Source organism: Aegilops tauschii, chromosome 6 (genome assembly GCF_002575655.3).
Source record: "Aegilops tauschii subsp. strangulata cultivar AL8/78 chromosome 6, Aet v6.0, whole genome shotgun sequence".
Classification (NCBI taxonomy): Eukaryota; Viridiplantae; Streptophyta; class Magnoliopsida; order Poales; family Poaceae; genus Aegilops; species Aegilops tauschii.
The window spans coordinates 257,996,944-258,023,093 of NC_053040.3; positions in this window are offsets into that span (position 1 = coordinate 257,996,944).

The window sequence follows — 26,150 nt, forward strand, 5'->3', positions numbered from 1 at the left end:
CGGTTTTTAAGTCCCCATAAATCCTCAACTCTTGAGAATGACATCAAAGGTGGCATGGTGTCACGTCATGGCACATATATGTTGTCGTAAAAACATTGTCCAATTTGGGCCAAGCTTTATGACAAACCACTTACAAAAATTGGAGCTTCTCTCAAAGAAGCCTCGTGGTTCTGATAGGGAAATGTGTTCCCCTTGTGGGCGAAAGGTAATCACTGGCTCTTTTTGCCTTGTATTTTCTTCCATGGGCAACATGGAACCACAGGATATCCGTGCTGAAATTTAAACTTATTCAGGGTTTTTGGCCTTTTTATGCACTAATTGAGTTTCCTAGGTATTTAATGTCCATAATTCAAATCTGAACTACAAATACATGCTCCAGTTCACCAAAATGGCTAGAAAAATTATACGTGTATCCTTGGGTGCATGTTTAGGTCCCATGCTAGGAATGGGAATGAACTACAACCGTACCGGTGTCATGGCTCGTCCTCAAACATTTAGAATCTCGGTTTTTGAGTCACCAGTAAGTCATCAAAGGTGGCATGGTGTCACATCATGGCACATATATGTCGTGGTAAAAACATTGTCCAATTTGGGCCAAGCTTTATTACAAACCTCTTACAAAAACTGGAGCTTCTCTCAAAGAAGCCTCGTGGTTCTGATAGGGAAACGTGTCCCACTTGTGGCCAAAACATAATCACTGCCTCTTTTCTCCTTGTATTTTCTTCCACGGGCAACATGGAACCACAGGATATCCGTTCTGAAATTTAAACTTATTCTGGGTTCGTTTGGCCTTTTTATACACCAATTGAGTTTCCTAGGCATTTAATGTCCATAATTCAAATCTGAACTACAAATACATGCTCCTGTTCACCAAAATGGCTAGAAAAATTATAAATGTGTCCTTGGGTGCATGTTAAGGTCCCATGCCAGGAATGGGAATGAATTACAACCATACCGGTGTCATGGCTCATCCTCATTCGTTTCGAATCTCGGTTTTTATGTCCCCATAAATCCTAAACTCACCAGAAGGTCATCAAAGGTTGCATGGTGTCACGTCATGGCACATATATGTCGTGGTAAAAACATTGTCCAATTTGGGCCAAGCTTTATTACAAACCTCTTACAAAAACTGGAGCATCTCTCAAAGAAGGCTCGTGGTTCTGATTGGGAAACATGTCCCACTTGTGGCCGAAACATAATCACTGCCTCTTTTCTCCTTGTATTTTCTTCCACGGGCAACATGGAACCACAGGATATCCGTGCTGAAATTTGAAATTATTCAGGGTTCGTTTGGCCTTTTTATACACAAATTGAGTTTCCTAGGCATTTAATGTCCATAATTCAAATCTGAACTACAAATACATGCTCTAGTTCACCAAAATGGCTAGAAAAATTATAAATGTGTCCTTGGGTGCGTGTTTAGATCCCATGCCAGGAATGTGAATGAATTACAACCGTACTGGTGTCATGGCTCATCCTCAAAGATTTCGAATCTCGGTTTTTAACTCCCCATAAATCCTAAACTCTTGAGAATGACATCAAAGGTGGCATGGTGTCACGTCATGGCACATATATGTTGTCGTAAAAACATTGTCCAATTTGGGCCAAGCTTTATGACAAACCACTTAAAAAATTGGAGCTTCTCTCAAAGAAGCCTCGTGGTTCCGATAGGGAAACGTGTTCCCCTTGTGGGCGAAAGGTAATCACTGGCTCTTTTTGCCTTGTATTTTGTTGCACGGGCAACATGGAACCACAGGATATACGTGCTGAAATTTAAACTTATTCAGGGTTCGTTTGGCCTTTTTATGCACTAATTGAGTTTCCTAGGCATTTAATGTCCATAATTCAAATCTGAACTACAAATACATGCTGCAGTTCACCAAAATGGCTAGAAAAATTATACGTGTATCCTTGGGTGCATGTTTAGGTCCCATGCTAGGAATGGGAATGAATTACAACCGTACCGGTGTCATGGCTCGTCCTCAAACATTTAGAATCTCGGTTTTTGAGTCACCAGTAAGTCATCAAAGGTGGCATGGTGTCACATCATGGCACATATATGTCGTGGTAAAAACATTGTCCAATTTGGGCCAAGCTTTATTACAAACCTCTTACAAAAACTGGAGCTTCTCTCAAAGAAGCCTCGTGGTTCTGATAGGGAAACGTGTCCCACTTGTGGCCAAAACATAATCACTGCCTCTTTTCTCCTTGTATTTTCTTCCACGGGCAACATGGAACCACAGGATATCCGTTCTGAAATTTAAACTTATTCAGGGTTCGTTTGGCCTTTTTATACACAAATTGAGTTTCCTAGGCATTTAATGTCCATAATTCAAATCTGAACTACAAATACATGCTCCAGTTCACCAAAATGGCTAGAAAAATTATAAATGTGTCCTTGGGTGCATGTTAAGGTCCCATGCCAGGAATGGGAATGAATTACAACCATACCGGTGTCATGGCTCGTCCTCAAACGTTTCGAATCTCGGTTTTTAAGTCCCCATAAATCCTAAACTCACCAGAAAGTCATCAAAGGTGGCATGGTGTCACTTCATGGCACATATATGTCGTGGTAAAAACATTGTCCAATTTGGGCCAAGCTTTATTACAAACCTCTTACAAAAACTGGAGCATCTCTCAAAGAAGCCTCGTGGTTCTGATAGGGAAACGTGTCCCACTTGTGGCCGAAACATAATCACTGCCTCTTTTCTCCTTGTATTTTCTTCCATGGGCAACATGGAACCACAGGATATCCGTGCTGAAATTTAAACTTATTCAGGGTTCGTTTGGCCTTTTCATATACAAATTGAGTTTCCTAGGAATTTAATGTCCACAATTCAAATCTGAACTACAAATACATGCTCTAGTTCACCAAAATGGCAAGAAAAATTATAAATGTGTCCTTGGGTGCATGTTTAGGTCCCATGCTAGGAATGTGAATGAATTACAACCGTACCGGTGTCATGGCTCGTCCTCAAACATTTCGAATCTCGGTTTTTAAGTCCCCATAAATCCTAAACTCTTGAGAATGACATCAAAGGTGGCATGGTGTCACGTCATGGCACATATATGTTGTCGTAAAAACATTGTCCAATTTGGGCCAAGCTTTATGACAAACCACTTAAAAAATTGGAGCTTCTCTCAAAGAAGCCTCTTGGTTCCGATAGGGAAACGTGTTCCCCTTGTGGGCGAAAGGTAATCACTGGCTCTTTTTTCCTTGTATTTGCTTCCACGGGCAATATGGAACCACAGGATATACGTGCTGAAATTTAAACTTATTCAGGGTTCGTTTGGCCTTTTTATGCACTAATTGAGTTTCCTAGGCATTTAATGTCCATAATTCAAATCTGAACTACAAATACATGCTCCAGTTCACCAAAATGGGTAGAAAAATTATACGTGTATCCTTGGGTGCATGTTTAGGTCCCATGCTAGGAATGGGAATGAATTACAACCGTACCGGTGTCATGGCTCGTCCTCAAACATTTAGAATCTTGGTTTTTGAGTCACCAGTAAGTCATCAAAGGTGGCATGGTGTCACATCATAGCACATATATGTCGTGGTAAAAACATTGTCCAATTTGGGCCAAGCTTTATTACAAACCTCTTACAAAAACTGGAGCTTCTCTCAAAGAAGCCTCGTGGTTCTGATAGGGAAACGTGTCCCACTTGTGGCCAAAACATAATCACTGCCTCTTTTCTCCTTGTATTTTCTTCCACGGGCAACGTGGAACCACAGGATATCCGTGCTGAAATTTAAACTTATTCAGGGTTCGTTTGGCCTTTTTATACACCAATTGAGTTTCCTAGGCATTTAATGTCCATAATTCAAATCTGAACTACAAATACATGCTCCAGTTCACCAAAATGGCTAGCAAAATTATAAATGTGTCCTTGGGTGCATGTTAAGGTCCCATGCCAGGAATGGGAATGAATTACAACCATACCGGTGTCATGGCTCGTCCTCAAACGTTTCGAATCTCGGTTTTGAAGTCCCCATAAGTCCTAAACTCACCAGAAAGTCATCAAAGGTGGCATGGTGTCACTTCATGGCACATATATGTCATGGTAAAAACATTGTCCAATTTGGGCCAAGCTTTATTACAAACCTCTTACAAAAACTGGAGCATCTCTCAAAGAAGCCTCGTGGTTCTGATAGGGAAACGTGTCCCACTTGTGGCCGAAACATAATCACTGCCTCTTTTCTCCTTGTATTTTCTTCCACGGGCAACATGGAACCACAGGATATCCGTGCTGAAATTTAAACTTATTCAGGGTTCGTTTGGCCTTTTTATATACAAATTGAGTTTCCTAGGCATTTAATGTCCACAATTCAAATCTGAACTACAAATACATGCTCTAGTTCACCAAAATGGCAAGAAAAATTATAAATGTGTCCTTGGGTGCATGTTTAGGTCCCATGCCAGGAATGTGAATGAATTACAACCGTACCGGTGTCATGGCTCGTCCTCAAACATTTCGAATCTCGGTTTTTAAGTCCCCATAAATCCTAAACTCTTGAGAATGACATCAAAGGTGGCATGGTGTCACGTCATGGCACATATATGTTGTCGTAAAAACATTGTCCAATTTGGGCCAACCTTTATGACAAACCACTTAAAAAATTGGAGCTTCTCTCAAAGAAGCCTCGTGGTTCCGATAGGGAAACGTGTTCCCCTTGTGGGCGAAAGGTAATCACTGGCTCTTTTTGCCTTGTATTTGCTTCCACGGGCAACATGGAACCACAGGATATACGTGCTGAAATTTAAACTTATTCAGGGTTCGTTTGGCCTTTTTATGCACTAATTGAGTTTCCTAGGCATTTAATGTCCATAATTCAAATCTGAACTACAAATACATGCTCCAATTCACCAAAATGGCTAGAAAAATTATACGTGTATCCTTGGGTGCATGTTTAGGTCCCATGCTAGGAATGGGAATGAATTACAACCGTACCGGTGTCATGGCTCGTCCTCAAACATTTAGAATCTTGGTTTTTCAGTCACCAGTAAGTCATCAAAGGTGGCATGGTGTCACATCATGGCACATATATGTCGTAATAAAAACATTGTCCAATTTGGGCCAAGCTTTATTACAAACCTCTTACAAAAACTTGAGCTTCTCACAAAGAAGCCTCGTGGTTCTGATAGGGAAACATGTCCCACTTGTGGCCAAAACATAATCACTGCCTCTTTTCTCCTTGTATTTTCTTCCACGGGCAACGTGGAACCACAGGATATCCGTGCTGAAATTTAAACTTATTCAGGGTTCGTTTGGCCTTTTTATACACCAATTGAGTTTCCTAGGCATTTAATGTCCATAATTCAAATCTGAACTACAAATACATGCTCCAGTTCACCAAAATGGCTAGCAAAATTATAAATGTGTCCTTGGGTGCATGTTAAGGTCCCATGCCAGGAATGGGAATGAATTACAACCATACCGGTGTCATGGCTCGTCCTCAAACGTTTCGAATCTCGGTTTTTAAGTCCCCATAAGTCCTAAACTCACCAGAAAGTCATCAAAGGTGGCATGGTGTCACTTCATGGCACATATATGTCATGGTAAAAACATTGTCCAATTTGGGCCAAGCTTTATTACAAACCTCTTACAAAAACTGGAGCATCTCTCAAAGAAGCCTCGTGGTTCTGATAGGGAAACGTGTCCCACTTGTGGCCGAAACATAATCACTGCCTCTTTTCTCCTTGTATTTTCTTCCACGGGCAACATGGAACCACAGGATATCCGTGCTGAAATTTAAACTTATTCAGGGTTCGTTTGGCCTTTTTATATACAAATTGAGTTTCCTAGGCATTTAATGTCCACCATTCAAATCTGAACTACAAATACATGCTCTAGTTCACCAAAATGGCTAGAAAAATTATAAATGTGTCCTTGGGTGCATGTTTAGGTCCCATGCCAGGAATGTGAATGAATTACAACCGTACCGGTGTCATGGCTCGTCCTCAACCACTTCGAATCTCGGTTTTTAAGTCCCCATAAATCCTAAACTCTTGAGAATGACATCAAAGGTGGCATGGTGTCATGTCATGGCACATATATGTCGTCGTAAAAACATTGTCCAATTTGGGCAAGCTTTATGACAAACCTCTTACAAAAATTGGAGCTTCTCTCAAAGAAGCCTCGTGGTTCCGATAGGGAAACGTGTTCCCCTTGTGGGCGAAAGGTAATCACTGCCTCTTTTCGCCTTGTATTTTCCTCCACGGGCAACATGGAACCAAAGGATATCCGTGCTGAAATTTAAACTTATTCAGGGTTCGTTTGGCCTTTTTATGCACTAATTGAGTTTCCTAGGAATTTAATGTCCATAATTCAAATCTGAACTACAAATACATGCTCCAGTTCACCAAAATGGCTAGAAAAATTATACATGTATCCTTGGGTGCATGTTTAGGTCCCATGCTAGGAATGGGAATGAATTACAACCATACCGGTGTCATGGCTCGTCCTCAAACATTTCTAATCTCGGTTTTTGAGTCACCAGCAAGTCATCAAAGGTGGCATGGTGTCACATCATGGCACATATATGTCGTGGTAAAAACATTGTGGAATTTGGGCCAAGCTTTATTACAGACCTCTTACAAAAACTGGAGCTTCTCTCAAAGAAGCCTCATGGTTCTGATAGGGAAACGTGTCCCACTTGTGGCCAAAACATAATCACTGCCTGTTTTCTCCTTGTATTTTCTTCCACGGGCAACATGGAACCACAGGATATCCGTGCTGGAATTAAAACATATTCAGGGTTCGTTTGGACTTTTTATACAATAATTGACTTTCGTAGGCATTTAAAGTCCATAATTCAAATCTGAACTACAAATACATGCTCCAGTTCACCAAAATGGCTAGAAAAAGATTATACATGTGTCCTTGGGTGCATGTTTAGGTCTCATGCCAGGAATGGGAACGAATTACAACCGTACCGGTGTCATGGCTCGTCGTCAAACATTTAGAATCTCGGTTTTTAAGTCCCCAGAAATCCTAAACTCACTAGAAAGTCATCAAAGGTGGCATGGTGTCACCTCATGGCACATATATGTCGTCGTAAGAACATTGTCCAATTTGGGCCAAGCTTTATGACAAACCTCTTACAAAAATTGGAGCTTCTCTCAAAGAAGCCTCGTGGTTCCGATAGGGAAACGTGTTCCCCTTGTGGGCGAAAGGTAATCACTGCCTCTTTTCGCCTTGTATTTTCTTCCACGGGCAACATGGAACCATAGGATATCCGTGCTGAAATTTAAACTTATTCAGGGTTCTTTTGGCCTTTTTATGCACTAATTGAGTTTCCTAGGTTTTTAATGTCCATAATTCAAATCTGAACTACAAATACATGCTCCAGTTCACCAAAATGGCTAGAAAAATTATATATGTATCCTTGGGTGCATGTATAGGTCCCATGCTAGGAATGGGAACGAATTAAAACCATACCGGTGTCCTGGCTCGTCCTCAAACATTTCGAATCTCGGTTTTTAAGTCCCCATAAATCCTAAACTCTTTAGAATGACATCAACGATGGAATGGTGTCACGTCATGGCACATATATGTCGTCGTAAAAACATTGTCCAATTTGGGCCAAGCTTTATGACAAACCTCTTACAAAAATTGGAGCTTCTCTCAAAGAAGCCTCGTGGTTCCGATAGGGAAACGTGTTCCCGTTGTGGGCGAAAGGTAATCACTTCCTCTTTTTTCCTTGTATTTTCTTCCACGGGCAACATGGAACCATAGGATATCCGTGCTGAAATTTAAAATTATTCAGGGTTCGTTTGGCCTTTTTATGCACGAATTGAGTTTCCTAGGCATTTAATGTCCATAATTCAAATCTTAACTACAAATACATGCTCCAGTTCACCAAAATGGCTAGAAAAATTATAAATGTGTCCTTGGGTGCATGTTTAGGTTCGATGCCAGCAATGGGAATGAATTACAACCGTACCGGTGTCATGGCTCGTCCTCAAACGTTTCGAATCTCGGTTTTTAAGTCCCCATAAATCCTAAACTCACCAGAAAGTCATCAAAGGTGGCATGGTGTCACGTCATGGCACATATATGTCGTGGTAAAAACATTGTCCAATTTCTGCCATGCTTTATTACAAACGTCTTACAAAAACTTGAGCTTCTCTCAAAGAAGCCTCGTGGTTCTGATAGGGAAACGTGTCCCACTTGTTGCCGGAACATAATCACTGCCTCTTTTCTCCTTGTATTTTCTTCCACGGGCAACATGGAACCATAGGATATCCGTGCTGAAATTTAAACTTATTCAGGGTTCGTTTGGCCTTTTTATACACAAATTGAGTTTCCTAGGCATTTAATGTCCATAATTGAAATCTGAACTACAAATACATGCTCTAGTTCACCAAAATGGCTAGCAAAATTATAAATGTGTCCTTGGGTGCATGTTTAGGTTCCATGCCTGGAATGGGAATGAATTAAAACTGTACCGGTGTCATGGCACGTCCTCAAACATTTCGAATCTCGGTTTTTAAGTCCCCATAAATCCTAAACTCTTGAGAATGACATCAAAGGTGGCATGGTGTCACGTCATGGCACATATATGTCGTCGTAAAAACATTGTCCAATTTGGGCAAGCTTTATGACAAACCTCTAAAAAAAACTGGAGCTTCTCTCAAAGAAGCCTCGTGGTTCTGATAGGGAAACGTGTCCCACTTGTGGCCAAAACATAATCACTGCCTCTTTTCTCCTTGTATTTTCTTCCACGGGCAACATGGAACCACAGGATATCCGTGCTGGAATTTAAACTTATTCAGGGTTCGTTTGGCCTTTTTATACACCAATTGAGTTTCCTAGGCATTTAATGTCCATAATTCAAATCTAAACTACAAATACATGCTCCAGTTCACCAAAATGGCTAGAAAAATTATAAATGTGTCCTTGGGTGCATGTTTAGGTCCCATGCCAGGAATGGGAATGAATTACAATCGTACCGGTGTCATGGCTCGTCCTCAAACTTTTCGAATCACGGTTTTTAAGTCTCCATAAATCCTAAACTCACCAGAATGACATCAACGATGGAATGGTGTCACGTCATGGCACATATATGTCGTCGTAAAAACATTGTCCAATTTGGGCCAAGCTTTATGACAAACCTCTTACAAAAATTGGAGCTTCTCTCAAAGAAGCCTCGTGGTTCCGATAGGGAAACGTGTTCCCGTTGTGGGCGAAAGGTAATCACTTCCTCTTTTTTCCTTGTATTTTCTTCCACGGGCAACATGGAACCATAGGATATCCATGCTGAAATTTAAAATTATTCAGGGTTCGTTTGGCCTTTTTATGCACGAATTGAGTTTCCTAGGCATTTAATGTCCATAATTCAAATCTTAACTACAAATACATGCTCCAGTTCACCAAAATGGGTAGAACAAAATTATACATGTGTCCTTGGGTGCATGTTTAGGTCCCATGCTAGGAATGGGAATGAATTACAACCATACCGGTGTCATGGCTCGTCCTCAAAATTTCGAATCTCGGTTTTTAAGTCCACATAAATCCTAAAGTCACCAGAAAGTCATCAAATGTGGCATGGTGTCATGTCATGGCACATATATGTCATGGTAAAAGCATTGTCCAATTTGGGCCAAGCTTTATTACAAACCTCTTACAAAAACTGGAGCTTCTCTCAAAGAAGCCTCGTGGTTCTAATAGGGAAACGTGTCCCGCTTGTGGGCGAAACTTTATCACTACCTCTTTTCGCCTTGTATTTTCTTCTACGAGCAACATGGAACGACATGATATCCATGCTGAAATTTAAACTTATTCATGGTTCGTTTGGCCTTTTTATACCCTAATTGAGTTTCCTAGGCATTTAATGTCCATATTTCAAATTTGAACTATAAATACATGCTCCATTTCACCAAAATGGCTAGAAAAATTATAAATGTGTCCTTGGGTGCATGTTTAGGTCTCATGCCAGGAATGGGAATGAATTACAACTGTACCGGTGTCCTGGCGCATACTGAAACAATTTGAATCTCGGTTTTTAAGTCCCCATATATCCTAAACTCACCAGAAAGTGATCAAAGGTGGCACGGTGTCACGTCATGGAACATAAATGTCGTGGTAAAAACATTGTCCAATTCGGCCCAAGCTTTGTTAAAAACCTCTTAAAAAAACTAGAGCTTCTCTCAAAGAAGCCTCGTGGTCCGATAGGGAAACGTGTTCCCCTTGTGGGCGAAACTTAATCACCACCTCTTTTTGCCTTATATTTTCTTCCACGGGCAACATGGAACGACAAGATATCCGTGAAGAAATTTTAACTTATTCAGGGTTCGTTTGGCCTTTTTATACACAAATTGAGTTTCCTAGGCATTTAATGTCCATAATTCAAATCTGAACTACAAATACATGCTGCAGTTCACCAAAATGGCTAGAAAAATTATGCATGTGTCCTTGGGTGCATGTTTAGGTCACATGCCAGGAATGGGAACGAATTAAAACCGTACCGGTGTCCTGGTTCGTCCTCTAACATTTCGAATCTCGGTCTTTAAGTCCCCATAAATCCTAAACTCACCAGAAAGTCATCAAAGGTGGCATGGTGTCACGTCATGGTAGATATATGTCGTGGTAAAAACATTGTCCAATTTGGGCCAAGCTTTATTGCAAACATCTTACAAAAACTGGAGCTTCTCTCAAAGAAGCCTCATGGTTCTGATAGGGAAACGTGTTCCCTTGTGGGCGAAACATATTCACTACCTCTTTTCGGCTTGTATTTTCTTCCACGGGCAACATGGAATGACATGATATTCGTGCTGAAATTTACACTTATTGAGGGTTCATTTGGCCTTTTTATACACTAATTGAGTTTCTTACGCATTTAATGTCCATAATTCAAATCTGAACGACAAATACATGCTCCAGTTCACCAAAATGGCTAGAAAAACTATACATGTGTCCTTGGGTGCATGTTTAGGTCCCATGCCAGGAATGGGAACGAATTACAACCGTACCGGTGTCATGGCTCGTCCTCAAACATTTTGAATCTTGGTTTTTAAGTCTCCATAAATTCTAAACTCACGAGAAAGTCATCAAAGGTGGCATGGTGTCACGTCATGGCACATATATGTCGTGGTAAAAACATTATCCATTTTTTGCCAAGCTTTATTACAAACCTCTTACAAAAACTGGAGCTTCTCTCAAAGAATCCTCGTGGTTCTTATAGGGAAACATGTTCCCCTTGTGGGCGAAACATAATCACTGCCTCTTTTCGCCTTGTATTTTCTTCCACGGGCAACATGGAACGACAGGATATCCGTGCTGAATTTTAAACTTATTTAGGGTTCGTTTGGCGTTTTTATACACTAATTGAGTTTACTAGGCATTTAATGTCCATAATTCAAATCTGAACTACAAATACATGCTCCAGTTCACCAAAATGGCAAAAAAAATACATGTGTCCATGGGTGCATGTTGAGGTCCCATGCCAGGAATGGGAACGAATTACAACCGTACCAGTGTCATGGCTCGTTGTCAAACATTTCGAATCTCGGTTTTTAAGTCCCCATAAAACCTAAACTCACCAGTAAGTCATCAAAGTTGGCATGGTGTCACGTCAAGGCACATATATGTCGTGGTAAAAACATTGTCTAATTTGGGCCAAGCTTTATTACAAACCTCTTAAAATACTGGAGCTTCTACCAAAGAAGCCTCGTGGTTTTGATAGGGAAACGTGTCCCCCTTGTGGGAGAAACGTAACCACTACCTCTTTTCGCCTTGTATTTTCTTCCACGGGCAACATCGAACGACATGATATCCGTGCTGAAATTTAAACTTATTCACGGTTCGTTTGGCCTTTTTATACACTAATTGAGTTTCCTAGGCATTTAATGTCCATAATTCAAATCTGAACTACAAATACATGCTCTAGTTCACCAAAATGGCAAGAAAAATTATACATGTGTCTTTGGGTGCATGTTTAGGTCCCATGCCTGGAATGGGAATGAATTGCAACCGTACCGGTGTCATGGTTCATCCTCAAACATTTCAAATCTCGGTTTTTAAGTCCCCATAAATCCTAAACTCACCAGAAAGTCATCAAAGGTGGCATGGTGTCACGTCACGACACATATATGTCGTCGTAAAAACATTGTCCAATTTGGGCCAAGCTTTATTACAAACCTCTTAGAAACTGGAGCTTCTCTCAAAGAAGCCTCGTGGTTCCGATAGGGAAACGTGTTCCCCTTGTGGGAGAAACGTAATCACTGCCTCTTTTCGCCTTGTATTTTCTTCCACGGGAAACATGGAACGACATGATATCCGTGTTGAAATTTAAAATTATTCCGGGTTTGTTTAGCCTTTTTATACACTAATTGAGTTTCCTAGGCATTTAATGTCCATAATTCAAATTTTAACTACAAATACATGCTCCAGTTCACCAAAATGGCTAGAACAAAATTATACATGTGTCCTTGTGTGCATGTTTAGGTCTCATGCCAGGAATGGGAATGAATTACAACTGTACCGGTGTCATGGCTCATCCTCAAACATTTTGAATCTCGGTTTTTAAGCCCACATAAATCCTAAACTCACCAGAAAGTCATCAAAGGTGGCATGGTGTCACGTCACGACACATATATGTCGTCGTAAAAACATTGTCCAATTTGGGCAAAGCTTTATTACAAACCTCTTAAAAACTGGAGCTTCTCTCAAAGAAGCCTCGTGGTTCCGATAGGGAAACGTGTTCCTCTTGTGGGCGAAACGTAATCACTGCCTCTTTTCGCCTTGTATTTTCTTCCACGGGCAACAAGGAAAGACATGATATCCGTGCTGAAATTTAAACTTATTCAGGGTTCGTTTGGCCTTTTTATACTCTAATTGAGTTTCCTAGGCATTTAATGTCCATAATTCAAATCTGAACTACAAATACATAAAGCCTTGTGGTTCTGATAGGGAAAGGTGTTCCCCTCGTGGGCAAAACATAATCACTGCCTCTTTTCGCCTTGTATTTTCTTCCACGGGCAACATGGAACCACAGGATATCTGTGCTGAAATTTAAACTTATTCAGGGTTTAGTTTGGCCTTTTTATACACTAATTGAGTTTCCTAGGCATTTAATGTCCATAATTCAAATCTGAACTACAAATACATGCTCCAGTTCACCAAAATGGCAAGAAAAATTATACATGTGTCCTTGGGTGCATGTTTAGGTCCCATGCCAGGAATGGGAACGAATTACAACCGTATCGATGTCATGGCTCGTCCTCAAACATTTCGAATCTCGGTTTTTAAGTCCCCATAAATTCTAAACTCACCAGAAAGTAATCAAATGTGGCATGGTGTCACGTCATGGCACATATATGTCTTGGTAAAAACATTATCCAATCTGGGCCAAGCTTTATTACAAACCCTCTTACAAAAACTGGAGCTTCTCTCAAAGAAGCCTCGTGGTTCTGATAGGGAAACGTGTTCCCTTGTGGGCGAAATGTAATCACTGCCTTTTTTCGCCTTGTACTTTCTTCCACGGGCAACATGGTATGACATGATATCCGTGCTGAAATTTAAACTTATTCACGGTTCGTTTGACCTTTTTATACACTAATTGAGTTTCCTAGGCATTTAATGTCCATAATTCAAATCTGAACTACAAATAGATGCTCCAGTTCACCAAAATGGCAAGAAAAATTATACATGTGTCCTTGGGTGCATGTTTAGGTCCCATGCCAGGAATGGGAACGAATTACAACCGTATCGATGTCATGGCTCGTCCTCAAACATATCGAATCTCGGTTTTTAAGTCCCCATAAATTCTAAACTCACCAGAAAGTAATCAAATGTGGCATGGTGTCACGTCATGGCACATATATGTCATGGTAAAAACATTATCCAATCTGGGCCAAGCTTTCTTACAAACCCTCTTACAAAAACTGGAGCTTCTCTCAAAGAAGCCTCGTGGTTCTGATAGGGAAACGTGTTCCCTTGTGGGCGAAATGTAATCACTGCCTTTTTTCGCCTTGTACTTTCTTCCACGGGCAACATGGTATGACATGATATCCGTGCTGAAATTTAAACTTATTCACGGTTCGTTTGACCTTTTTATACACTAATTGAGTTTCCTAGGCATTTAATGTCCATAATTCAAATCTAAACTACAAATACATGCTCCAGTTCACAAGAATGGCAAGAAAAATTATACACGTGTCCTTGGGTGCATGTTTAGGTCCCATGCCAGGAATGGGAATGAATTACAACCGTGTCATCGCTCGTCCTCAAACATTTCGAATCTCGGTTTTTAAAGTCCCCATCAATTTTAAACTCACTAGAAAGTCATGAAAGGTGGCATGGTGTCACGTCATGGCACATATATGTCGTGGTAAAAACATTGTCCAACTTGGGCCAAGCTTTATTACAAACCTCTTAAAAAACTGGAGCTTCTCTCAAAGAAGCCTCGTGGTCCCGATAGAGAAACATAATGACTGGCTCCTTTCGCCTTGAATTTTCTTCCACATGCAACATGGAACGACAGGATATCCGTGCTGAAATTTAAACTTATTCAGGGTTCATTTGGCCTTTGTATACACTAATCGAGTTTCCTAGGCATTTAATGACCACAATTCAAATCTGAACTAGAAATCCATGGTCCAGTTCACCAAAATGGCTAGCAAAATTATACATGTGTCGTTGGGTGCATGTTTAGGTCTCATGCCAAGAATGGGAATGAATTACAACCTTAGCGGTGTCATGGCTCGTCCTCAAATAGTTTGAATCTCGGTTTTTAAGTCCCCATAAATTCTAAACTCACTAGAAAGTCATGAAAGGTGGCATGCTGTCACGTCATGGCACATATATGTCGTGGTAAAAACATTGTCCAACTTGGGCCAAGCTTTATTACAAACCTCTTAAAAAACTAGAGCTTCTATCAAAGAAGCCTCGTGGTCCCCATAGAGAAACGTAATAACTGGCTCCTTTCGCCTTGTATTTTGTTCCACATGCAACACGGAACGACAGGATATCCGTGCTGAAATTTAAACTTATTCAGGGTTCGTTTGGCCTTTTTATACACTAATTGAGTTTCCTAGGCATTTAATGTCCATAATTCAAATCTGAACTACAAATACATGCCCCAGTTCACGAAAATGGCTAGAAAATTATACATGTGTCCTTTGGTGCATGTTTAGGTCCCATGCTAGGAATGGGAACCAATTACAGCCGTACCGGTGTCATGGCTCATCCTCAAACATTTCGAATCTTGGTTTTTAAGTCCCCATAAATCCTAAACTCACCAGAAAGTCATCAAAGGTGGCAGGGTGTCAAGTCATGGCACATATATGTCATGGTAAAAACATTGTCCAATTTGGGCCAAGCTTTATTACAAACCTCTTAAAAAACTGGAGCTTCTCTCAAAGAAGGCTCGTGGTTGCGATAGGGATAAGTGTTCCCCTTGTGGGCGAAACATAATCACTGCCTCTTTTCGCCTTGTATTTTCTTCCACGGGCAACTTGGAACGACATGATATCCGTGTTGAAATTTAAAATTATTCAGGGTTCGTTTGTCCTTTTTATACACTAATTGAGTTTCCTAGGCATTTAATGTCCATAATTCAAATCTTAACTACAAATACATGCTCGAGTTCACCAAAATGGCTAGAACAAAATTATACATGTGCCCTTGGGTGCATGTTTAGGTCTCATGCCAGGAATGGGAATGAATTACAACCGTACCGGTGTCATGGCTCATCCTCAAACATTTTGAATCTCGGTTTATAAGTCCCCATAAATCCTAAGCTCACCAGAAAGTCATCAAAGGTGGCAAGGTGTCACATCACGGCACATATATGTCATCCTAAAACATTGTCCAATTTGGGCAAAGCTTTATTACAAACCTCTTAAAAACTGCAGCTTCTCTCAAAGAAGCCTCGTGGTTCCGATAGGGAAACGTGTTCCCCTTGTGGGCGAAACGTAATCACTGCCTCTTTTTGCCTTGTATTTTCTTCCACGGGCAACATGGAACGACATGATATCCGTGTTGAAATTTAAAATTATTCAGGGTTCGTTTGGCCTTTTTATACACTAATTGAGTTTCCTAGGCATTTAATGTCCATAATTCAAATCTTAACTACAAATACATGCTCCAGTTCACCAAAATGGCTAGAACAAAATTATACATGTGTCCTTGGGTGCATGTTTAGGTCTCATGCCAGGAATGGGAATGAATTACAACCGTATCGGCGTCATGGCTCATTCTCAAACATTTCGAATCTCGGTTTTTATGTCCCCATAAATCCTAAACTCACCAGAAAGTCATCAAAGGTGGCAATGTGTCACGTCACGACACATATATGTCGTCGTAAAAACATTGTCCAATTTGGGCAAAGCTTTATTACAAACCTCTTAAAAACTGGAGCTTCTCTCAAAGAAGCCTCGTGGTTCCGATAGGGAAACATGTTCCCCTTGTGGGCGAAACGTAATCACTACCTCTTTTCGCCTTGTATTTTCTTCCACGGGCAACATGGAACGATAGGATATCCATGCTGAAATTTAAACTTATTCAGGGTTTGTTTGGCCTTTTTATACACTAATTGAGTTTCCTAGGCATTTAATGCCCATAATTCAAATCTGAACTACATATACATGCTCCAGTTCACCAAAATGGCTATAAAAAGATTATACCTGTGTCCTTGGGTGCATGTTTAGGTCTCACGCCAGGAATGGGAACGAATTACAACCGTACCGCTGACATGGCTCGTCGTCAAACATTTAGAATCTCGGTTTTTAAGTCCCCATAAATCCTAAACTCACCAGAAAGTCATCAAAGGTGGCCTGGTGTCACGTCATGGCACATATATGTCGTGGTAGAAACATTGTCCAATTTAGGCCAAGCTTTATTACAATCCTCTTACAAAAATTGGAGCTTCTCTCAAGGAAGCCTTGTGGTTCTGATAGGGAAAGGTGTTCCCCTTGTGGGCAGAACATAATCACTGCCTCTTTTCGCCTTGTATTTTCTTCCACGGGCAACATGGAACCACATGATATCCGTGCTGAAATTTAAACTTATTTAGGGTTTAGTTTGGCCTTTTTATACACTAATTGTGTTTCCTAGACATTTAATGTCCATAATTCAAATCTGAAGTACAAATACATGCTCCAGTTCACCAAAATGGCAAGAAAAATTATACATGTGTCCTTGGGTGCATGTTTAGGTCCCATGCCAGGAATGGGAACGAATTACAACTGTATCGGTGTCATGGCTCGTCCTCAAACATTTCAAATCTCGGTTTTTAAGTCCCCATAAATTCTAAACTCACCAGAAAGTAATCAAATGTGGCATGGTGTCACGTCATGGCACATATATGTCATGGTAAAAACATTATCCAATCTGGGCCAAGCTTTATTACAAACCTCTTACAAAAACTAGAGCTTCTCTCAAAGAAGCCTCGTGGTTCTGATAGGGAAACGTGTTCCCTTGTGGGCGAAACGTAATCACTGCCTTTTTTCGCCTTGTATTTTCTTCCACGGGCAACATGGAACAACATGATATCCGTGCTGAAATTTAAACTTATTCATGGTTCGTTTGGCCTTTTTATACACTAATTGAGTTTCCTAGGCATTTAATGTCCATAATTCGAATCTAAACAACAAATACATGCTCCAGTTCACCAGAATGGCAAGAAATATTATACACGTGTCCTTGGGTGCATGTTTAGGTCCCATGCCAGGAATGGGAATGAATTACAACCGTAGCGGTGACATGGCTCGTCCTCAAACATTTCGAATCTCGGTTTTTAAGTCCCCATAAATTCTAAACTCACTAGAAAGTCATGAAAGGTGGGATGGTGTCACGTCATGGCACATATATGTCGTGGTAAAAACATTGTCCAACTTGGGCCAAGCTTTATTACAAACCTCTTAAGAAACTGGAGCTTCTCCCAAAGATGCCTCGTGGTCCCGATAGAGAAACATAATCACTGGCTCCTTTCGCCTTGTATTTTCTTCCACATGCAACATGGAACGATAGGATATCCGTGCTGAAATTTAAACTTATTCAGGGTTCGTTTGGCCTTTTTATACACTAATCGAGTTTCCTAGGAATTTAATGACCAAAATTCAAATCTGAACTATAAATCCATGCTCCAGTTCACCAAAATGGCTAGCAAAATTATACATGTGTCGTTGGGTGCATGTTTAGGTCCCATGCCAGGAATGGGAATGAATTACAACTGTAGCGGTGGCATGGCTCGTCCTCAAACATTTCGAATCTCGGTTTTTAAGTCCCCATAAATTCTAAACTCACTAGAAAGTCATGAAAGGTGGCATGGTGTCATGTCATGGCACATATATGTCGTGGTAAAAACATTGTCCAACTTGGGCCAAGCTTTATTACAAACCTCTTAAAAAACTAGAGCTTCTATCAAAGAAGCCTCGTGGTCCCGATAGAGAAACGTAATAACTGGCTCCTTTCGCCTTGTATTTTCTTCCACATGCAACATGGAACGACAGGATATCTGTGCTGAAATTTAAACTTATTCAGGGTTCGTTTGGCCTTTTTATACACTAATTGAGTTTCCTTGTTATTTAATGTCCATAATTCAAACCTGAACTACAAATACATGCCCCAGTTCACCAAAATGGCTAGAAAAATTGTACATGCCAGGAATGGGAACCAATTACAGCCGTACCGATGTCATGGCTCATCCTCAAACATTTTGAATCTTGGTTTTTAAGTCCCGATAAATCATAAAGTCACCAGAAAGTAATCAAAGGTGGCAGGGTGTCAAGTCATGGCACATATATGTCATGGTAAAAACATTGTCCAATTTGGGCCAAGCTTTATTACAAACCTCTTAAAAAACTGGAGCTTCTCTCAAAGAAGGCTCGTGGTTGCGATACGGAAACGTGTTCCCCTTGTGGGCGAAACATAATCACTGCCTCTTTTCTCCTTGTATTTTCTTCCACGGGCAACATGGAACGACATGATATCCGTGTCGAAATTTAAAATTATTCTGGGTTTGTTTGTCCTTTTTATACACTAATTGAGTTTCCTTGGCATTTAATGCCCATAATTCAAATCTTAACTACAAATACATGCTCCAGTTCAACAAAATGGCTAGAACAAAATTATACATGTGTCCTTGGGTGCATGTTTAGGTCTCATGCCAGGAATGGGAATGAATTACCACCGTACCGGTGTCATGGCTCATCCTGAAACATTTCGAATCTCGGTTTATAAGTCTCCATAAATCCTAAACACACCAGAAAGTCATCAAAGGTGGCATGGTGTCACATCACGGCACGTATATGTCATCGTAAAACATTGTCCAATTTGGGCAATGCTTTATTACAAACCTCTTAAAAACTGGAGCTTCTCTCAAAGAAGCCTCGTGGTTGCGATAGGGAAACGTGTTCCCCTTGTGTGCGAAACGTAATCACTGCCTCTTTTTGCCTTGTATTTTCTTCCACGGGCAACATGGAACGACATGATATCCGTGTTGAAATTTAATATTATTCAAGGTTCAATTTGCCTTTTTATACACTAATTGAGTTTCCTAGGCATTTAATGTCCATAATTCAAATCTGAACTACAAATACATGCTCCAGTTCACCAAAATGGCTAGAACAAAATTATACATGTGTCCTTGGGTGCATGTTTAGGTCTCATGCCAGGAATGGGAACGAATTACAACCGTACCGGTGTCATGGCTCATCCTCAAACATTTCGAATCTCGGTTTTTAAGTCCCCATAAATCCTAAACTCACTAGAAAGTCAGCAAAGGTGGCATGGTGTCACATCACGGCACGTATATGTCATCGTAAAACATTGTCCAATTTGGGCAATGCTTTATTACGAACCTCTTAAAAACTGGAGCTTGTCTCAAAGAAGCCTCGTGGTTCCGATAGGGAAACGTGTTCCCCTTGTGGGCGAAACGTAATCACTGCCTCTTTTCGCCTTGTATTTTCTTCCACGGGCAACATGGAACGACATGATATCCGTGTTGAAATTTAAAATTATTCAAGGTTCAATTTGCCTTTTTATACACTAATTGAGTTTCCTAGGCATTTAATGACCATAATTCAAATCTTAACTACAAAAACATGCTCCTGTTCACCAAAATGGCTAGAACAAAATTATACATGTGTCCTTGGGTGCATGTTTAGGTCTCATGCCAGGAATGGGAACGAATTACAACCGTACCGGTGTCATGGCTCATCCTCAAACATTTCGAATCTCGGTTTTTAAGTCCCCATAAATCCTAAACTCACTAGAAAGTCAGCGAAGGTGGCATGGTGTCACGTCACGACACATATATGTCGTCGTAAAAACATTGTCCAATTTGGGCAAAGCTTTATTACAAACCTCTTAAAAACTGGAGCTTCTCTCAAAGAAGCCTCGTGGTTCCGATAGGGAAACGTGTTCCCCTTGTGGGCGAAACGTAATCACTACCTCTTTTCGCCTTGTATTTTCTTCCACGGGCAACATGGAACGATAGGATATCCATGCTGAAATTTGAACTTATTCAGGGTTCGTTTGGCCTTTTTATACACTAATTGAGTTTCCAAGGCATTTAATGTCCATGATTCAAATCTAAACTACAAATACATGCTCCAGTCCACCAAAATGGCTAGAAAAAGATTATACATGTGTCCTTGGGTGCATGTTTAGGTCTCATGCCAGGAATGGGAACGAATTAAAACCATACCGGTGTCATGGCTCGTCCTCAAACATTTCGAATCTCGGTTTTTAAGTCCCTATAAATCCTAAACTCACCAGAAAGTCATCAAAGGTGGCATGGTGTCACGTCATGGCACATATATGTCATGGTAAAAACATTGTCCAATTTGGGGCAAGATTTATTACAAACCTCTTAAAAAACCTGGAGCTTCTCTCAGAGAAGCCTTGTGGTTCTGATAGGGAAACGTGTTCCCCTTGTGGGCAAAACATAATCACTGCCTCTTTTCGCCTTGTATTTTCTTCCACGGGCAACATGGAACCAGAGGATATCCGTGCTGAAATTCAAACTTATTCAGGGTTTAGTTTGGCCTTTTTATACACTAATTGAGTTTCCTAGGCATTTAATGTCCATAATTAAAATCTGAACTACAAATACATGCTCCAGTTCACCAAAATGGCAAGAAAAATTATACATGTCTCCTTGGGTGCATGTTTAGGTCCCATGCCAGGAATGGGAACGAATTACAACCATATCGGTGTCATGGCTCGTCCTCAAACATTTCGAATCTCGGTTTTTAAGTCCCCATAAATTCTAAACTCACCAGAAAGTCATCAAAGGTGGCATGGTGTCATGTCATGGCACATATATGTCGTGGTAAAAACATTATCCAATTTGGGCCAAGCTTTATTACAAACCTCTTACAAAAACTGGAGCTTCTCTCAAAGAAGCCTCCTGGTTCTGATAGGGAAACGTGTTCCCTTGTGGGCGAAACGTAATCACTGCCATTTTTCGCCTTGTATTTTCTTCCACGGGCAACATGGAAATACATGATATCCGTGCTGAAATTTAATCTTATTCATGGTTCGTTTGGCCTTTTTATAAACTAATTGAGTTTCCTAGGCATTTAATGTCCATAATTCGAATCTAAACTACAAATACATGCTCGAGTTCACCAGAATGGCAAGAAAAATTATACATGTGTCCTTGGGTGCATGTTTAGGTCCCATGCCAGGAATGGAATGAATTACAACCGTAGCAGTGTCATGGCTCGTCCTCAGACATTTCAAATCTCGGTTTTTAAGTCCCCATAAATTGTAAACTCACTAGAAAGTCATGAAAGGTGGCATGGTGTCACGTCATGGCACATATATGTTGTGGTAAAAACATTGTCCAACTTGGGCCAAGCTTTATTACAAACCTCTTAAAAAACTGGAGCTTCTCTCAAAGAAGCCTCGTGGTCCCGATAGAGAAACGTAATTACTGGCTACTTTCGCCTTGTATTTTCTTCCACATGCAACATGGAACAACAGGATATCCGTGCTGAAATTTAAACTTATTCAGGGTTCATTTGGCCTTTTTATGCACTAATTGAGTTTCCTAGGCATTTAATGTCCATAATTCAAATCTGAACTACAAATACATGCCCCAGTTCACCAAAATGGCTAGAAAAATTATACATGTGTCCTTAGGTGCATGTTTAGGTCCCATGCCAGGAATGGGAACGAATTACAGCATGTTTAAGTCCCCATAAATCCTAAACTCACCAGAAAGTCATCAAAGGTGGCGGGGCGTCAACTCATGGCACATATATGTCATGGTAAAAACATTGTCCAATTTGGGCCAAGCTTTATTACAAACCTCTTAAAAAACTGAAGCTTCTCTCAAAGAAGGCTCGTGGTTCCGATAGGGAAACGTGTTCCCCTTTTGGGCGAAACGTAATCACTACCTCTTTTCGCCTTGTATTTTCTTCCACGGGCAACATGGAACGACATGATATCCGTGTTGAAATTTAAAATTATTCAGGGTTCGTTTGGCCTTTTTATACACTAATTGAGTTTCCTAGGCATTTAATGTCCATAATTCAAATCTTAACTACAAATACATGCTCCAGTTCACGAAAATGGCTAGAACAAAATTATACATGTGTCCTTGGCTGCATGTTCTCATGCCAGGAATGGGATTGAATTACAACCATACCGGTGTCATGTCTCATCCTCAAACATTTCGAATCTCGGTTTTTATGTCCCCATAAGTTCTAAACTCACCAGAAAGTCATCAAAGGTGGCATGGTGTCACGTCACGGCACATACATGTCATCGTAAAACATTGTCCAATTTGGGAAAAGCTTTATTACAAACCTCTTAAAAACTGGAGCTTCTCTCAATGAAGCCTCATGGTTCCGATAGGGAAACGTGTTCTCCTTGTGGGCGAAACATAATCACTGCCTCTTTTCGCCTTGTATTTTCTTCCACGGGCAACATGGAACGACATGATATCCGTGTTGAAATTTAAAATTATTCAGGGTTCGTTTGGCCTTTTTGTACACTAATTGAGTTTCCTAGGCATTTAATGTCCATAATTCAAATCTTAACTACAAATAGATGCTCCAGTTCACCAAAATGGCTATAACAAAATTATACATGTGTCCTTGGTTGCATGTTTAGGTCTCATGCCAGGAATGGGAATGAATTACAACCGTATCGGTGTCATGGCTCATCCTCAAACATTTCGAATCTCGGTTTTTAAGTCCCCGTAAATCCTAAACTCACCAGAAAGTCATCAAAGGTGGCATGGTGTCACGTCACGGCACATATATGTCGTCGTAAATACATTGTCCAATTTGGGCAAAGCTTTATTACAAACCTCTTAAAAACTGGAGCTTCTCTCAAAGAAGCCTCGTGGTTCCGATAGGGAAACGTGTTCCCCTTGTGGGCAAAACGTAATCACTACCTCTTTTCGCCTTGTATTTTCTTCCACGGGCAACATGGAATGACATGATATCCATGCTGAAATTTAAACTTATTAAGGGTTCGTTTGGCCTTTTTATACACTAATTGAGTTTCCTAGGCATTTAATGTCCATAATTCAAATATGAACTACAAATACATGCTCCAGTTCACCAAAATGGCTGGAAAAAGTTTATACATGTGTCCTTGGGTGCATCGTTAGGTCTGATGCCAGGAATGGGAACGAATTACAACCGTACCGGTGTCATGGCTCGTCCTCAAACATTTCGAATGTCGGTTTTTAAGTCCCCATAAATCCTAAACTCACCAGAAAGTTATCAAAGGTGGCATGGTGTCACGTCATGGCACATATATGTCGTGGTAAAAACATTCTCCAATTTGGGCCAAGCTTTATTACAAACCTCTTACAAAAACTGGAGCTTCTCTCAAAGAAGCCTTGTGGTTCTGATATGGAAACGTGTTCCCCTTGTGGGCAAAACATAATCACTGCCTCTTTTCTCCTGGTATTTTCTTCCACGGGCAACATGGAACCAGATGAATTCCGTGCTGAAATTTAAACTTATTCAGGGTTTAGTTAGGCCTTTTTATACACTAATTGAGTTTCCTAGGCATTTAATGTCCATAATTCAAATCTGAACTACAAATACATGCTCCAGTTCACCAAAATGGAAAGAAAAATTATACATGTGACCTTGGGGGCATGTTTAGGTCCCATGCAAGGAATGGAAACGAATTACAACCGTATCGGTGTCATGGCTCGTTCTCAAACATTTCGAATCTCGGTTTTTAAGTCCCCACAAATTCTAAACTCACTAGAAAGTCATCAAAGGTGGCATGGTGTCACGTCGTGGCACATATATGTCTCGGTAAAAACATTATCCAATTGGGCCAAGCTTTATTACAAACCTCTTACAAAACCTAGAGCTTCTCTCAAAGAAGCCTCGTGGTTCTGATAGGGAAACGTGTTCCCTTGTGGGCGAAACGTAATCACTGCCTTTTTTCGCCTTGTATTTTCTTCCACGGGCAACATGGAACGACATGATATCCGTGCTGAAATTTAAACTTATTCATGGTTCGTTTGGCCTTTTTATACACTAATTGAGTTTCCTAGGCATTTAATGTCCATAATTCGAATCTAAACTACAAATACATGCTCCAGTTCACCAGAATGGCAAGAAAAATTATACATTTGTCCTTGGGTGCACGTTTAGGTCCCATGCCAGGAATGGAATGAATTACAACTATAGCGGTGTCATGGCTCGTCCTCGAACATTTCAAATCTCGGTTTTTAAGTACCCATAAAATCTAAACTCTCTAGAAAGTCATGAAAGGTGGCATGGTGTCACGTCATGGCACATATATGTCGTGCTAAAAACATTGTCCAACTTGGGCCAAGCTTTATTACAAACCTCTTACAAAAACCGGAGCTTCTCTCAAAGAAGCCTCGTGGTTCTGATAGGGAAACGTGTTCCCTTGTGGGCGAAACGTAATCACTGCCTTTTTTCGCCTTGTATTTTCTTCCACGGGCAACATGGAACGACATGATATCCGTGCTGAAATTTAAACTTATTCATGGTTCGTTTGGCCTTTTTATACACTAATTGAGTTTGCTAGGCATTTAATGTCCATAATTCAATTCTGAACTACAAATACATGCCCCAGTTCACCAAAATGGCTAGAAAAATTATACATGTGTCCTTAGGTGCATGTTTAGGTCCCATGCCAGGAATGGGAACGAATTACAGCCGTACCGGTGTCATGGCTCGTCCTCAAACATTTCGAATCTTGGTTTTTAAGTCCCCATAAATCCTAATCTCACCAGAAAGTCATCAAAGGTGGCAGGGTGTCAACTCATGGCACATATATGTCATGGTAAAAACATTGTCCAATTTGGGCCAAGCTTTATTACAAACCTCTTAAAAAACTGGAGCTTCTCTCAAAGATGGCTCGTGGTTCCGATAGGGAAATGTGTTCCCCTTGTGGGCGAAACGTAATCACTATTTATTTTCGCCTTGTGTTTTCTTCCACGGGCAACATGGAACGACATGATATCCGTGTTGAAATTTAAAATTATTCAGGGTTCGTTTGGCCTTTTTATACACTAACTGAGTTTCCTAGGCATTTAATGTCCATAATTCAAATCTTAACTACAAATACATGCTCCAGTTCACCAAAATGGCTAGAACAAAATTATACATGTGTCCTTATGTGCATGTTTAGGTCTCATGCCAGGAATGGGATTGAATTACAACCATACCGGTGTCATGGCTCATCCTCAAACATTTCGAATCTCGGTTTTTAAGTCCCCGTAAGTCCTAAACTCACCATAAAGTCATCAAAGGTGGCATGGTGTCACATCACGGCACATATATGTCGTCGTAAAACATTGTCCAATTTGGGCAAAGCTTTATTACAAACCTCTTAAAAACTGGAGCTTCTCTCAAAGAAGCCTCATGGTTCCGATAGGGAAACGTGTTCCCCTTGTGGGCGAAACGTAATCACTGCCTCTTTTCGCCTTGTATTTTCTTCCACGGGCAACATGAACGACATGATATCCGTGTTGAAATTTAAAATTATTCAGGGTTCGTTTGGCCTTTTTATACACTAATTGAGTTTCCTAGGCATTTAATGTCCATAATTCAAATCTTAACTACAAATAGATTCTCCAGTTCACCAAAATGGCTAGAACAAAATTATACATGTGTCCTTGGTTGCATGTTTAGGTCTCATGCCAGGAATGGGGATGAATTACAACCGTACCGGTGTCATGG